This window comes from Centrocercus urophasianus, unplaced genomic scaffold (assembly GCF_019232065.1).
Source record: "Centrocercus urophasianus isolate 14NV4802_14NV808 unplaced genomic scaffold, USGS_Curo_1.0 seq_19, whole genome shotgun sequence".
Classification (NCBI taxonomy): domain Eukaryota; kingdom Metazoa; phylum Chordata; class Aves; order Galliformes; family Phasianidae; genus Centrocercus; species Centrocercus urophasianus.
This window is the reverse complement of record NW_024884744.1, coordinates 10,552,677-10,568,792: the sequence shown is the minus strand read 5'-3', so window position 1 is coordinate 10,568,792 and position 16,116 is coordinate 10,552,677.

Genomic DNA, 16,116 nt, shown 5'->3' with positions numbered 1-16,116 from the left:
GCGCGGCGGGCCGCCGAGCCACTCGCCCCCGCAGCAGCACCGCTCGGCCAGGGACAGCTCCCGCCCAGGTAACGACGCGGCTCCCCGCGGCCCCCGCTGCCCCGGCGGCGGCTCCGCAACTCACCCCGCCTTCCCCCTCTCCCTTCCCCCGGTGGTTGCTTGCAGCTCCCAGGCTGTGACGGCGCCGTTCCCGACGCGGAGCAGGCAGCGGCGGCCGGCTCGGGGCTTCGGGCTGAGTGAGGAGGGAGCGCGTCTTCCGGCAACTTCCCCGCAACTTCCCGGCGCTCGCAAGGCTCCGCGATGGAAGGCAAAGGTGGGTCGCGGTGCGGGGAGGGGGAGGCGGCGGCACCGCAGTGGCCGGGCTCGGTGCGCGGCACGGGGCTGGGAGCATTGCAGCAGGGGCTCGGCGCGTCCCTCCGCGGGCGGCTTGCGGCGTGCTGATGAGGGCTTCTCTCCCTTTATTTTCAGTTATTTGTTTTCCTTTCGGGGGAGACAGATGTCAGTTGGTGATCTGTTTTCTTAATGCCGAGGATTTGCATAATAAATATGAGGTCTGTCCCGTGTTTTGTAGCCAGTCGGCAATGGGGAGGTTTTGAAGAGATGAAGAGCATTTCGTAATTAGAATGGTTTTTAAAAACATCCCATTTTTTTAATTTTTTTTTTTTCTCCTGAAATGAAAGGAGCGAGGCTATAGAGCTCTGCCCTCATTACGCTGCATATTTAACACATCAGAACATCCTGATAGATTGGAAGGAATGTGATGAGTATTGTGCTATTGAACTGTCTACCCCAGGAGGAGGGATTCATTAAATATTGCCTGCCTGGTTTTGTGCTTGCCCACAGATGTGTATCTAATCCAGATAATACTCCCAATCAAAAGAATATGTATATTTCCATACATAGCTATGTAGTCCTGCATGTCTGTTTACCTACCTCTACAGTTGCATCAGACATCAAGCATTCAACTGGTACGTGAACTTAGAATCTGTAAATGTTAATTGCCAATGAAATATTGGTGGTAAGTCGGTCCATGCAGCGAGAAGGCTAGCTGCCATTCCCAGCTGACCCCAGGTGCCAGCCCTCCTGTGTAACTCCAAGCTGGTAGCTCTTTAATTGATAGATATCAGGGCAGTGGGAGAACATAGACTATATTAATTCAAGGAAAATGACAGTAGACTTGTATAACACAATAGGACATACCTTCTAGGGAGCTGGGCAAGCTATATTTAAACCTCAGGTTTATTTTTGTAACTATCTTGTCAATCAGAGCTATAGTTCTCCTGTGTGGGAATATCTGATTATATGCTGATTAAGGAAGGAAGCTATTTCAATCATATGGAGGCAGCATGCCCTATAAAACACAGTTTCTTGTGGGCAGTGATCAATAGAACTAGTAGAGCTTGAGGGCAGGTAAGTACATCTAAAATAATAATAAATGAATGTGCAAAGGCTCAATTTCGATCAAAAGCTCATGGCTGTTGTGTTTGTTGGCAGTCAGGAAAAAGAGAAATGAAGTCTGTTTTCACAGTTAACCTGAGAGAGGACACCTTCATTTTTTTGCGTGACCTACTGCTACGTGCCTTGATGCAAAGCAAGTACACCGTGACTTCAGAATAACACATGGTGCCTTGTCATGTACTACATGAGCAGGTGAAAGGCTGTGTGGAACTTCTGATGGAGCTCGTGTCACTAGAGGAGGTGAGAAGCAGGCAGAAAAGTGACATCGCAATAAAAAGCTGGGGGCAAAAGCAGCACCTGGTAGAGAGGGTCACTTGATTCCTGCCTTGTGCAAACAGATCCATTATGATGCAGTTGTTGACTGAGTTAGGAATGAGCAGCCGAGCAGGCAGCCTTTTGGGCTGCTACTGCTCGTGTTTGTTAACTGCAAGACGAGATCTTCAGTACTCTGTGTTCCTGGGCTGTCAGCTTTGGTGGCAGGGTCGCTGGTAGGGTAACTCCTGGGATTGTCTCACTATGTTGTTTTTTTTGCAACATTTCTCAGCAGGTTGCTCTTAGTAGAGATTTTCTCTGTTGGAGTAGAGATGGGGAACAAATACTGTCTGGTTTTCACCTGCCCAGGCACGAAAAAAAATAATAAATAAAGACTTTTCAGAGCAAACCCAGCAGAATTCAAGCCACCAGAATGAGGCAGGTACAAAGTAGGCATGACCTTAAAGGAAATAGAAAAGTAACTCTGGCATTTCATTGGGAGAAAATGAGCAAGAGGTCTAATTGCACTGGCACGATTCTTGAAACTCCCTTAATGTTGAAGTAGCGTGTGAGGGCCTGTGGTGCACAGATCCCACAGACTGATTTCGTGCACTTGTGTAGTGAGGCACAATGCAGGATGTCTCCCTGGAGGGAAGGTCTGAGCCAGCCCAATACCTCCACGTCTTCAGCTTCTGTGATGGAACCTTGATGGGCTTGCAACTGCACTGCTGTACCAGGAGACTGTTTGCATTTTGTTTTCATTATTAAGCAGGCCTCTGCGTTACAAGTCTTTTGGTGGGAGGCTGCTGCTTCTGTAGTCCCTGATACAGTATTTCTCTGAAGTCATTCCTCGGGTTTTAAAGGTTTCCTCCTGTAGCCCCTCTTCCAACCTACAGATCCTCCTCACTGCAAATCCTGGAATGTGTCAAACTCAGCTCTATGCAGATACTGGGGAAGAGTGTGTGCTATATTAAGAAACATGATGTCTATTTAAGCAAACCTACCTTCTGGTCCTTGAATTCATCTGTGCTTGGTGACTGCTGTGGCTGTTCCTGCCTACGAATTGCCTTCCCAGGACAGCTTGACTATCTGAGCAGGTTTGATACCAGTGTTCTACAAGGCCTTCAGGCCTCTGTGAGAAGAGGGCTTCAACTCACTCTGGGGCTGTTCAAAGCAGCCAGAACTGAGTGTACTGATACTGGACCATTTCATGAGAGCAAAGGGAGGTGGATACCTCTGGGTTTTGTGCAATGAGGTCCAGGACTGAGGGCTTTGCAGTTGCTAGGACTGTTGCAGTGTTGTAGGCAGGGAAGGCATCCTGATGTGGATTGAAGAGGAGGTGATGGTGTGGGCTGTGCCTTTCTAACAGCCAAACCCAGAAATGAACATCTCTCACTTGCTACTGTCTCAAAAAATAATAATAATTGCAGTTCTGTATGAATCTGCAATGCTACCAACACATCATAGTAGCCTGAGAGTAACACTTGGCCTGTTCTGACTTCCAGCTGCTTTAACTTGTTTGGCTCTGCATATTCACTCTGAGCATTTTGCAGCAGTGAGAAGCTTAAAAGTTGTTCCTGCTTCTGAAGCCCATTAGGTGATGGTGGGAGGGAGGGTGCTGTGGATGAGGGCTGTGCTTTTTGCATCTGCTACCTGATCCCTGTTCTCCAAATCTCTCACTACAGCAGTTCCTGTAGGCTGCAGCAGTAAGCGATACCACTCCAGGCATCCCAGGAGCTGGGCTTTGCCAAAGCTAACAATAGTTAATGTAGAGGTTAAAGAATACTTGGGCATTTGCCAGATTCTCCTTTCAGTCAGAAAGATGCGTAGCAGGGAAGGGGACGTCACAGAGTGCTGTTTAGACTCAGAGGCTGGAACAGAAATCAGCCAGGCACGAGCCAGGCTGCACAGCACAGAGCGCATCCCCGGCTCTGGACTGAGTGAGGAGGAACTGCAGGCTTGCTGTGCTGCAGGGAGCCCTCCCTGCATCCTATGGTCCTACAGCCTTTTCTCTTGCCCTAAGATCGTAAGGAAATCCCCTTCTTGCTGTGAGGGAGAATGGGTATGTTTCTTTTTTCTTGTTAGAAGCAGGGAGTGGGAACTTTATCTCTGTGCTGCATGTGGAGCAGGAGCACGCTTCAGCCAGGACCTAGTTGTTGACTTTCGGTGCTCTCTTCTCCTTGGAGATCAGTGATGAACCTAGGGGAGGTTGTGCAGGACAGCCTGCTGACAGCACTGGATGTGTCCTGATTGTTGGGAATTATGGAAAGTCTTGTTCTCATCAGCATGTAGATAGCCTGCTGGGATAGCAGAGCTAAAGCAAGTTTGCTCTCTGCCCCACTGGCATCTTGATGCTCAGTCCTCTGAGCCTTATTCCTGCCCTGTTGTGTTGGAGAGACACCCTCATGCAGTGGGTCTTCCCTTGGAAAGAGCAGCCTCCTTACAAGAGGCTGGGTGGTAGGAGATGATGGGGGTCTGGCCTTGGAGCTCTTCTGCTGAAGAATTCCAGAACAGCAGGGCTTGAGGACTCTGCAGAGGACATTTCTGCAGAGTGACTGTCCCAGGCAGATAGTGCTATCTGAGTCATGTTCTCTTTTCCATTGCAAAGACTGTGAGCAGGCTTTCTGCTTTTTCAGACGAGCAATCAGGGGCTGTTGTTCATAGACATGCGGTGTTCAGGCTTTTAGATGAAGCTCTGTAAAACAGTAGTAAAGTCCAGTTTTACCGTAGGGCATAGAACTGTCCTTCCTGGGACTGGCCAACAGCTCTGAGGCCTTGGCATCCTGCTGTTTTGGGATATTTGGTTGGGGGGCAGCGTGGTTTGCTCAGTCTGGAGCTGCTCTGAAGCCTCTTTGCCCAGACCCAGCACCGTGGAGCAGCTCTCTGCACAGCTCTCTGTGTGCGATGCGGTGCCCGGAAAGGACAGAGTTGTCACCTTGAAGAATTTGTGATCAAAACTCACCAAGAGCTGGTGAACGTTAGGATTGCAAACGGGCTTTGTGGACACAGGAGAGGGGGTGACAAGTGAGAACAGGCAGTTCTAGGATCTCTGTGCTTACTTCCCACCTTTGTGGCTTTCTTCTGTGATCAAAGAAAAGATCTTAGTGAGCTCAGCAACAGCTCGTGGCCTGAAGCTGTTTGGGATGCTCATATCAAAATGTGCCTCATCATGCATTACCCTGAGGTATCCTTATTACTGGGAGGAACCTGCTGCATTTACTGCCTATTTACAAACATTTGTGTGGCGAAGTAATGTGGGTTACTCTGGTAAGGACTAAGCTGTACATGTTGTCTTGGTTTCTTCTGTGCAATGGAAGCCAAGCAGTGGTACAGTCACTTTTGTTACAAAGCTGATCCTTCCTTGGGGAGTGCTTGAACTTCCAACATGATATTTGGAAGTTTCTACATGCAGCGTTTTCCATTGGGAAAGTAGCTGTGCCCCTGCAGCCTTCTGTAGCTGTGCTGTGTGGTGCAAGATGTGCTACTGGAGCCAAAGTTTCTCAAACTGGTTGCTTGAAGTTTGACACAGGGAAGTGTATATATAAGGATGTAAGTAAATTTTTTCTATCCACCCTGTTGCCCCAGGCTACCAATCTCCTTACAGGGTACCAGCTTTGTGTATGGGGGGGAGTGTGCTTTGGTTACCCAACCATTAATGTCCACGCTTGGAGAACGGTGTTTGTATCTCTAAGGCTGAGCTTCCACCTCAGCTGGAGCAGGGTGCTGTGATGGTTTTGTTCCTGTGCCTCAGACTATGTCCCCACTGACAGATGTAGGAGGAGTGTTAGACACTAAGCCAGGACTGTATGCATTCCCTAATGCATTCTGGAGAGCAAGTGAAATGCCTGTTCCTTTTACAGGCATTAGAAATCCCATTAAATGCAACGCAAATATAGCCATGTCCTGGGGGGCTCAAAGATAGCGAGAGCTCGGACTGCTGTGTGAGGTTGGCTCTAGTGGGCAAGCCTTGGCTGTGTGCCACCGCCTAGAACTGCTGATAACTGAGTTTGTAGTGTTTCAGCCATCCCCTGGGAGCTGCTGCTGTGGGTTGACACCTGCACCTTCTGGATGAGCAGATGGCCAGAGATGCTCTGATGCTGGGGGAGGTGGGGGAAGTGGTTACAGTAGCCCAGAGGTGGCTCACAGTGAGGATGAGAAGTAGCCACGTTCCTGGTCTCTCATTTCTACAACACACTGTGTTATTAAAACAAAGTGGAAAGAGGGCCCTAGCAATAGGGAGGTCTGCATGTTATAAAAAATGGAAGGTCTCAGTCATCTGGCTGTTACTTAAATACCTAGTAAGCAGACAGATTCCTCCATCTCGCTTCCCTGAGTTACCTGGGAGCTGTGGAAGTTGCTTTTAGCCTGAATGAAATGCTGGAGTACTTGAAAGTGACTTTATTTTTAATGCAGGAAGTTGTTTTGATGTAGCTCTTATGCACAGTGGCTGGGAGCCTGACCTGTGCATACTCTGAGTAATGACCTGCATGCAGCTGTTTCATCCTGAGTTCATTCAGGGTCCTGAAATATAAAATAAAAAAATAGGAATCTTGTTGCTTTTCTTTGTAAAGCAGCGTTTCAGAAGGCTTAGCTTACTGCAAGATTTTTCTTATCTGCTCTTATCTTTCCCTCTCTACCTACTCAGCTATTCAAATCCTGTTTGAATTTCATTCATTTCTAATATGCCATAAAACTTGATATGCAAAAGCTAGTTATTTAGGGAGAATTGCAGGAATTATTTTAGTCTGTCATTTGACCTGTGAATGAGATAACACGATTAATTTTTACATGCAAAGCTTGGTGTTTATTAGCATGGCAAAAGGCAGTTTGACAATGAAAAATATTCCTGGTGGGTGTAATAATTAATGCTTTCACTCAAAGTATAAAGATTTTAATAATACCGTTACACTAAAATGATACTGAAGGAGTTTACTATTTTCCTGTCAGTGATACAAGGACGTATCCTCATTCATAGCTCCTATACCCTTGCTATCTCTAAGTGTTTTTTGTATTCAGGAATAGTACAAATCACAAATGATGCTAATTCATTGAGTTTCTTATCCCAGGTCTCAGGTTTGGTTGAACCTTATGATTTGATATTTATGTGGGATACGCACTGAAAGCTTTGGCTTTTTTCTTTGGATTGAATTAAACTACTTATGGTGTCGTCATGTTTCAGTAGAGATCTTGTGGCTTCAGCTGATGACTGTTCACTCAATAGCACAGAGGCCTGGGAGTAATACTGTGGTGTGGATGTATCAGGAAGTCACTTTCAGAAGTGTTTTATTCAGTGTTTTTAATAGCGTGTTCAAAACAAGGAGGGAAAGTAAGGAATGGCAATTCTAATATGGGGAATGTTTTGTTTGTTTGTTTTTAATTAAGCTGTGCTTCTTTTTGTTTCACTCCTCTGAAAACTTGTTAAGATAGACCTTATTTGCTATCAGTCTTCAATGGATAAAGGGTAGTTGACTGAACTTGGCTACTTGGAGGATTTATGAAGAGAAATCAGAAGTACTGAATGTTTTATTGGCATAATGAGGGAAAGTTTCCTTGCTTTTCCGTCACTGGGAATGTATTATTAATGCAAAAACACTTTCCTTGAATTTAGTGCTGTCTGTATAGAGGCTGACAACTCTCTTCACGAATGAAGCATATCTGCCATGCTTGCTCCAATGTAAAGTACCATCACTGATTCTCTTTTTCTCCAAGTCCAGCAAGCCAAGGGCTATTGGCAGGATGGACACCCTCGGGTGTTGTGATGGTCCTTTATTAAGCAAATGTTGGGCTGGAGTCCTTAAAGTCTCTTTATGCTTTTGTCGGTCTCCAACACAATCCTACTGAGGAGCTTGAACCCTAAATCTGATTCAGAGTTCATCATCCATTCACATACTGGTCTGTACTCCATTTCCATAGCTTCACTGACCCATTACTTGGGTCACTGAAGATCTGGGTCCAGCCTTTGTGGTGGGGATTTAGCTGCAATCTACACAGTGAGAGGGGAAAGTATGTGGCTATGCAGTTTGAATGATCAGTGCAGTATGAAATTCAACAGTGTAGAATAAACTCCTGCCTTGATGGACAGCCCTCAGAGCTTCATTCTTTGCTGATGCTCAGTTCTGAATGTGTATTTTGGGAGAGAGCTTTACTGGTTATAAAACTTGCCTGACCATCAGTTAGCAATAACTTATAGCAACGGCTTTAGGATGTCAGAAACACAAAGCATCAACTATTGCAAATGGACAGAATTGTTCAATTTCATCCTAGATAACTTCACTTTGAGACTCAGTGTAGTTTTCTGAAACTTTGCGTAGGAGAGAGATGGGGGGTATGAACTTATGATGGAGAACCCTCAGAACCCTCCCGCGGACTCTTCTTGCTACAGCGTGAAAGAATCAATTTCATTGTTGCTTCAGAGTAATCCCAGATTCACTCTTGAAAACTTCAGTAGATCCAAACAGATGGAAACAGCAGTGATACCAACAAAATGAGCAGAATCCAACTTCTGGGATATGGCAGAAGGGCAGGGGGAAGGACATTTACATGTAGGAAGGCTTGGCTTGCTTAATCAAGTACTAATGAGCCATTGAGGCATAACTGGCTTGACAGTGGAATAGGCATCCTCAGCACAACGTGCTTTTGTAACACTTTCAGTGTATTTTTGATCTCTTTAAAGACTGAAGCTGAGCTTTTCAGGTATCTTTTAGCCTTGAATTCCTATTTCCCTGTGTTGCTGACCAGCAAACCTGATGTTCTGACATTGCCTATTAACAAATGCCATACATTCTGAAATAATTGCATTGACAGTCAGCTGTTAATTTTAAACTTTCTATTTGTATCAGTGTCTCCCAGGGGACACGTTACACACTGTAAATTGTAGCCATTTTGTTGCTGTGTGAGAATTGAGGGAGAAATCAGTGGAGAAGTTTCAAATATTAACTGTCCTGAGTCTCTTCTTCCAGTCAAAATTTTAAATAAGTCCATGTAGGGTTCCTCTGAGTTTGCATTTGTGGAAGCAAATGTGTAGTTTGGTTGCTGGGTAAAAGCCAGATCTCTGATGCCTCACCTAGCTGGAAAGACATTGGAGATAATACTGTGTGATTATATGGTAGAAGATCTACTTAATTGCCTTTAGACCTTAATTATCGACTATTGAAGAAGCAGTAATGCTTTCAAAAATCAGAATGTTCACCTCATCTTGAAAATGACCGTGAAGTACAGTTGCTGTGTGCTGAGACACTTTTTCCATTCCTACTGAACGTAGCACTGGGTATCTGGAATTACCTGCTAATTCTAATAGTGGGATTGATCTCTCAGTAACACGAGGCTTTCCTACCTAAACTGTATTCATTGTGCAATTCCCCCAGAATGAAATGCAATATCCAGGAATAGCAGGACTCACTCAAAAAATCACCTAGAATTTTTTCCACCCACTTTGGTTAGAAAGTTCCCAGAAATAGAGAGGAGCAGCCTGATGTGCTGAAGCAATGCAAGTGTGCAGCCGTGGGAAGTGCACAGGGGCAGAGAACAGAAAGTTTAAATTATTAATTGTTATTTATAGTTTAAAAAACAAAACAAAAAAACCAACCACCCTGGTTTTGATGAAACTGTCCTTTCTGTGATATGTGCTAAGGATGGTCACAGCAGAACTGGGTGCAGAATTTGGTGTTCCAGTGTTTGTGAAATAGGGAACAGGGTGTAGTGCAAGCAGTGTGCTGGAAGTGGTCTGTGCTAGCTGTGTGTGTGCATGCACAGCCACGGTCTGTTCCTTCTTTATTTAAAGGCTTTCAAAAGCAGTGAGTCTAGAGGAGTCTTGCTGAATCTCAGCACTGCTAAGGTTGGTGTCACCACCACTGAATTGAATTTATGCTCATGTAGATGCGGAGTTTATACTCAGTAATCTCATAAGGCTGAAGCAACTCTACTGCTTTTCTTGAAGTCGTCTTTGTTATGCAGAAGCTGCAAAGCAATGCAGCCCCCCAAACCTGACAAAGCATGTCTTTATTGCGGCTTTCCACCTTACCTTGAAAGTGATTGTGGTGATCTGTTGGCTTGGAGAAGCACCAGAGGAACTACCTTGAAATATCAGCTTTTCCAGCCTGCAAAAATTGCAGTCTGCAATTACTGGTGGGTCCTGCCTTGGGCCTTGTGGAAGTCTGAATCCTGGGGTATTAGAAACAGAGCTACTGTTCTTCAGCCTTTACTGTAAACTCTTTTGGTTAGGATGTACCACGGCAGCGAGCTTCTGCTGATCTCACAGGCACTGTGGATTTAATGCCTTCTTTTCCAGGTGGATGTACATATGGATCGTAAAGACTTATCATTATTCTCTAGTTGTGGTATTTCCATAATCAGGCTTGAAGCTCTTCTTTTGGTTAAGTATAGGTGTTAAGCTGTTGGGAGCAATAGTTGTTTCCAGCTGTCTATTTAAACCACCTTTGTGGAAAGTAAGTAGTGTTGTTTGCTGGGAAAGGAGAGGCACAGGAAATCCTGTGTATTTTTCCTTTCAAAACAATATCTTTCAGTTCTGAATAGTGTGTCCTAATAGAATGTATTTGGAAGTTAATTCTCTAGAATTTAAAGTCAAAGCCTACTTTGAACAAAGAGCAATGCTTTATTTAAAACACACTAAATCTATTTTTTTTTTCTATGGAATTTCCTAGGATGGTTCAAAACAACTGATTATAAAATTTCATGTATTATTACTGACTATATCAGGTGTTCTTTCCATGAAGATCTTAGCTGCAAATATTTGCTGTCACTTTGCCAGTGCTTCTTGGTTCAAATGTTTAGTTGAGGCCACATGAAAGTGTTTGGCTCCAGGGAAATGACTGATCTGGCCCCACATGGATGCATCATCTTGTAGATTTAACTAGAATTAGTAAAGTATGACTTTATTGAAAATGGATGGCATTTTCTTGATTTGTGAACCATATACCTTTCTATCTATATCTCGAAATAGCCCCAGATGCCATCAGTAACTATGAACAGTGTGTGTGTATACACACAAAATATAGATGCTGAAGGATATCAGAAATAGTGACTCAGGTGGCTATTGGCCAGTGGCTGCTGAATGCCCTGAGTCTAATGAACTGAAAAGCTCATGCATCTCTCAAAGGAAAAGCAATGATTGTCTCCGGTCATGACCCCAGATGATGATAGAGCAATCCAGAAATAGCAAGAAGGGAGTTCACTGTCCAAGCTTTTGTATAAAATGTGGCTGGATCTGGTGTTAGTTGCTTTTTGCTGGAAGCCATATTGGACAGCCCACTGTGTTCCTAGAGGGGCTGCTTGCAACTACATCAGGCAATAATTCAGTTTCTGTTCCTCCTGTTGAGAACCCCTTGGCTTTCAGCTCCTGCTGGCAAACAAGAGTGGAGATGGAGAGCCAAACTCGTATGGTTGTACCAAATCCAAATCACTAGCTTGTAAATCACCTGGGTCTGACCCCTTGTGTCAACACTCCACAGCAGGAGGATGGCCATCAAAGCCTGTGTGTAATAGGAGTTTCTGTGCATGGGAAATGCATATTGTTATGACTCTAATTTGAATGGGTTGTTGGTGTGCACACCTCTAGAGCTGAGGCAGGTCTGCCTTACCTTATGTATGACTTTGTGTTGAAAAGCTAAACTTCCTGCCCTGCTGATCTGAGACCTTGCTTGGATATTGCGTGCTGCTTGGGAGTGGCTGGGTCCAGATCTTGGTTGTTGTTGGCCTTATTACTTAAGGGAACTTAGGAAAAAGGAGTTGGTAGTGGTAGGGGGTGAAAGATGTACAGCAGCAAGACTCCAGGGTTAAATCCTGCATCTGAGTTTCCATACTGCATTGAAACCAGCTTTGATCCCTGTCTGGTTTTGCTACTGAATGATACAAAGATAACTGAGACAGTACAGCATAATCTGGGAGTGTGAATGGCCCTGTTCCTACTAGATAGGGCCTTAAGGAAGTGGCAGCTCATGATATCCAGAGGTCAGCCTATGCTTGCATTTCACCTCTTTTCTTTCTCCTGTACTGTCAGCTCAAATACCTGCTTTACAGTCTCATTCATTGGGGTGGTGGAAAACTGGGATTCTCTAACTGTAGCTGGTTTACCACAAGATCTGATGGATGGACATTGCTTGAATGGTAAATGAAGTTACACTTGCATGACGTAATTCTGGAGTACATCACTCCCACTTGGAGTGTGTAATCTAATGTGCATCTTATATGGCATGTGTGACACATTTGTAAGTTGTATTGAAGACTTGTTCGTTTGTGGTTTGTATCCTGCAAAATGACACTTAGGCTTCTGTCTGAAAGATGATCCCAGTGGAGCTCCTACTGTTGGGACCTGTTCCACGTGGATTTTCTGGTGGGATCTAAATCCTTCACTATTAGAGACATCTTGCTACTGTAAAACATTTCGTATCTTAAAATATGAAAGCATGTTTATAGAGCTACAAAAACGTTATTAATCTTGCAAATAATCTGCCTCTTAATTTTAAAAGGTTCAGATGTTATATAAAATTATGATGATGTCCTTGTTTTACAAAGTTTAAAAGAATGTTGTTACTATGAAGTAATAATCTGTAAAGTTTCCACGCACAGTATATCTCACTTCTTATGCAGAAAGAGGCTTTCAAAGTCAAATATTTGCAGTAATAGAAAAGGCAACATGGAGAAATAGTGACAAAGAACATTATTCTTTGTATAATTGTTTCCATTCTTTCTATTACGGCTCTTTGCTCATGGTGGAAACCCAAGAGTGTGTGTGAATATGCTGCAGCTGCCCGGTTCTTATCATCCTTTTTATGAAGAGAGGGGTCAGTACAGATTTAGAGTTCATAGAATCATAGAATCACCAAGGTTGGAAAAGACCTAAAAGATCACCCAGTCCAACCGTTCACCTATTCCCAATAGCTCCTACTAAACCAAAGTTTAGTTGTGCTACTTCAGTGTTTGAGGTCTCTTTGACAGTAGCTTACCTGGTTTGGTGGTGATGTTCTGCTCCAGAGGGATCAGCAAGTGGATTTCACCAGAGCCTGCCAAGGGCACACTGCTCCTGTTGGTATCTCATCCTGTGCAAAGTGAGAGGTACTGCTGAACTAGAACCCCTTTTTGAAGGAATATTTTACATGTCCCCCAGGTGAAAGGGGACTCAGTGGCTCTGGCCCCAGTCTCCTTTCTTTGCCTACTAGCAGGAGATGCTCTTGTGATGTATGACCTTGATCCAGCCTTTCTCAGGAGCACTACTGAACCAAGGGTGAAGGTAAATTTATGCTGCTGCTTCTGGATAGCAGTGTGAGTGAGAGGATGTCGTGGTAGTCTGGAAGGACCATTTCCCTTCCTAGTCAGAGTTACTAATGTGAAAATGTATGTCCACTGTTTTCTTGGACTTAATGTTCTTTGACAAATGTCTGTATCTGTAGGTGCTTTTTGGTGTTTGTTGCCTTTGATTTCTGCTGTAATACATGGCCTGCTCCTGCTGAATCCCGAGGAACAGGCACAGTTGGCAGCTCATGCTTTTGTGCATTTGTATTTTACATTGCTGGTACTTAAATGTATCCATGATGCTTTATAGCTGATATTGTCTGTTCAAACAATATAGCCGCTTCACCAGCAGAGGACATTTCCCTGGGAAATCAAAATCCCTGTGTGAAAATGTTCCTTTTTTCTCGGTGCCCATGTGGGAACCAGCACTGTCAGCTCCTTGTGGTGTTGGTGTGCTTTTGGAGTAACCAGGCTCATCTTGCATGTTCAACGACTGTCCTGGCAGCGTATTAGGGGACATTGGGCTCCTTAAAGCCAAAGCCTTTCAGTCTTGATATTGAAGCCTTGAATGACTTTCAGAAGGCCCATCTTATTGGAAAATTTGTGTCTCAACCTTTTCTTTTGCACAGAGGAAAACTGGCACAGAAAACTTGTTGGGCACAGAAGGATCAGTTCAGCAGCAGGAGTTTGGTATGTTTGTTCAGAATGAGCTCAACATCTCAAGTACAACCAAGTGACATTTTCTAATGCTTCGTTTTCACTGACTGCAGTGTTTCCTCCTAGTGACATGTGGTTTCAGGATCTGAGGGTGGCAATTGGACTCCTCATAACTCCCATTAAGTCCAGCTAGCTGGTGAAACTCCAGCAATTTGTGATGTGCAGCACTGAATTGTTGCATGGCTCTCTGTGTTGCTGGGTTTCAGTGCTACAAAGAGGAAGTAAGATCAGCATTGCAAAGGGAGACGAGGCACAGGGTAGAAGCAACTTGGTAAAGGTCATCCTCTAAAGTGATGGAGTAAGTCATTCCAATGGTTTGCCATGAAACACCTTTTCATGTGTTACGTGAGGAAATCTGCATGCTTAATGAAAGACAAGAAGTGTGTGGAAGAGGGAGCTTCAGAGGACTTTTTTCTCTGAATGGAGGCACGAGCCACAAGTTCTCTTTAAAGCAGTGTGTTAGCAAGGGAAGGCAGCTCAACTTAACAACAACATTTTTCAAATATTTTGGGTCAGTTCAACACAGCAGAATACTATTATTTGACTCCTCATCAGTTATCCTGGTGAGACCTGTGTTGAATATGCAGATTTCTTTTTCTTGTATAATATGGAAAACAATTCTAAAAGACAATTCTCAACGATGATAATGGAGAAAACCTGGAGTTTGCTGAGGAAGCATCTGTGGACCTGGTTCATAAGCAGATGGTTAGAGTGTGGTATGGTTGCCCTCCTTTGACAGGGGGGAAGTAATAGGAGGGTCAGCAGTAAGTTGACACAGTATGTATGCCCACTACCAGCTCTTATTCCTCCTGGGGCTTTGAGGAAATTAAATGCTTCCTACTATTGACTCGGGTATGTAAATATTTAGTGTAAATATAGACAGTTATTAGACATGTCAGTTCTGTTCTTAAATGAAGCTCTTTTTGCAGTTAAGAGAAAGCAAACTTTTACAGGTGTGCCTTCCCCAGCTGTCAGCATCCCACCTGTCCTCGTCCAACAACAGGAGCTGTGTGCCTCCCACCAGCAATGTGATGAGCATGGTGTGGCTGTTGTTTGTAGGGCAGAGGATGGGGTTGTGCTTTGAGGCATAACCAAGCCTTCAAAGGCAGCCTTTGAATTCCAACTTCAAAAATACATTACTGGCAGGGAAATCAGAGAGTCCAGAGGAACGATAGCATAACTCTCTCAAATATCCATCACCAGGAAAAATAAGTGTGAGCTGCACAGTGGTTTAGGGGGGTGCATGTATTCTTTTCAATGGCTTTTTAGTGTTGTAGGAGCTGGAGTCTCAAGCAGTTACTAGAAAAGGAGGCATGCAGAAGTATCTCAGTGAAAGTGACACCAGCATTTGTTATGGGAAAGAATATATTAGAAGTGTGTAGTGTTTATCTCTTGCCTGTGTTATAAGCACATACTCTGTAAAAATACTTTTCTGGCCCTGCAGCCTCTTATGGAGAGCAGTCTGTTAATAATCTCTAAGAAAACCTAGGCTTCCTCCAGTCAGACAATTACCTGCATCTGGGTGGTGCTTGGTTTTGCTTTTATTCGAAATTCAGACTATTTGCTCTCAGTTTTTCAGTGTCTCATGGCTGATTGCTCTGTATGGTGGAAGGTGGATATTTTCAAAGATCTCTGCTTAATGTTCACAATATCAGCCTCTGCCTAATCTCTGCTTGGATAAGATCGAAAAGCAACAAACAAATGAGAAGGCACTTTTCAATGTTTGGAGAAAAAGAATCAAGATAAGGCCTGCTTCACAGCTCATACTTTATTCAGAAAGCCCCGTATTTCAGAAGAAGTTATTTACTAAGCTTGTGTAAATCTATCCTTATGGCTGGTTATCTTTAAACGATGCACCCAGTTGACAGGCTGCTGTTTATACGAGTTCAAAAACCTGGTGAAGTTAAATTCTGTGGAAAATAGAAACCGAAAGTGGACATGAGAATATTTCACTATATTCTTTGTGTGAACCATGGCTTGGTCAGCACGATGACAGAGTATTTATTTAAGCTCTGGATGCTTTGTTTATGATGTTACCTTAAAAACAAAGGGCAGAACTTGATTCTGTGTATGCATGGTGGCCTTTTCTCAATCGAAATGTGTAAACAAGCCCAGGTAAAACTTGCTGCGGATTGAACTACATTAGTCAGCATAGAGCTCCAGGATGATTCTGGTGCTGCAGAGCAAGGTATGTGTATGGCCTCATCCCAGGACTAGTAGAGTCTTGCTTTTCAGATTCTTAGCAGCCTTCCCCAGTCCAGAGTCCTGTGAAATGGTGGTTTGCATGTAGCTGCTGTGTTGTTCTGTGTCTGTCCTCATCCCTTGCTGGTGGGAGCTACCATACAGAGATGCATACTGTATGCTGGGTTGCCTCTGAGGTGCTGGAATAGCACCAGCTGCTGGGTTGCCTGTACAGCAAAGGCAAGGGCTGTGCAGATGGAG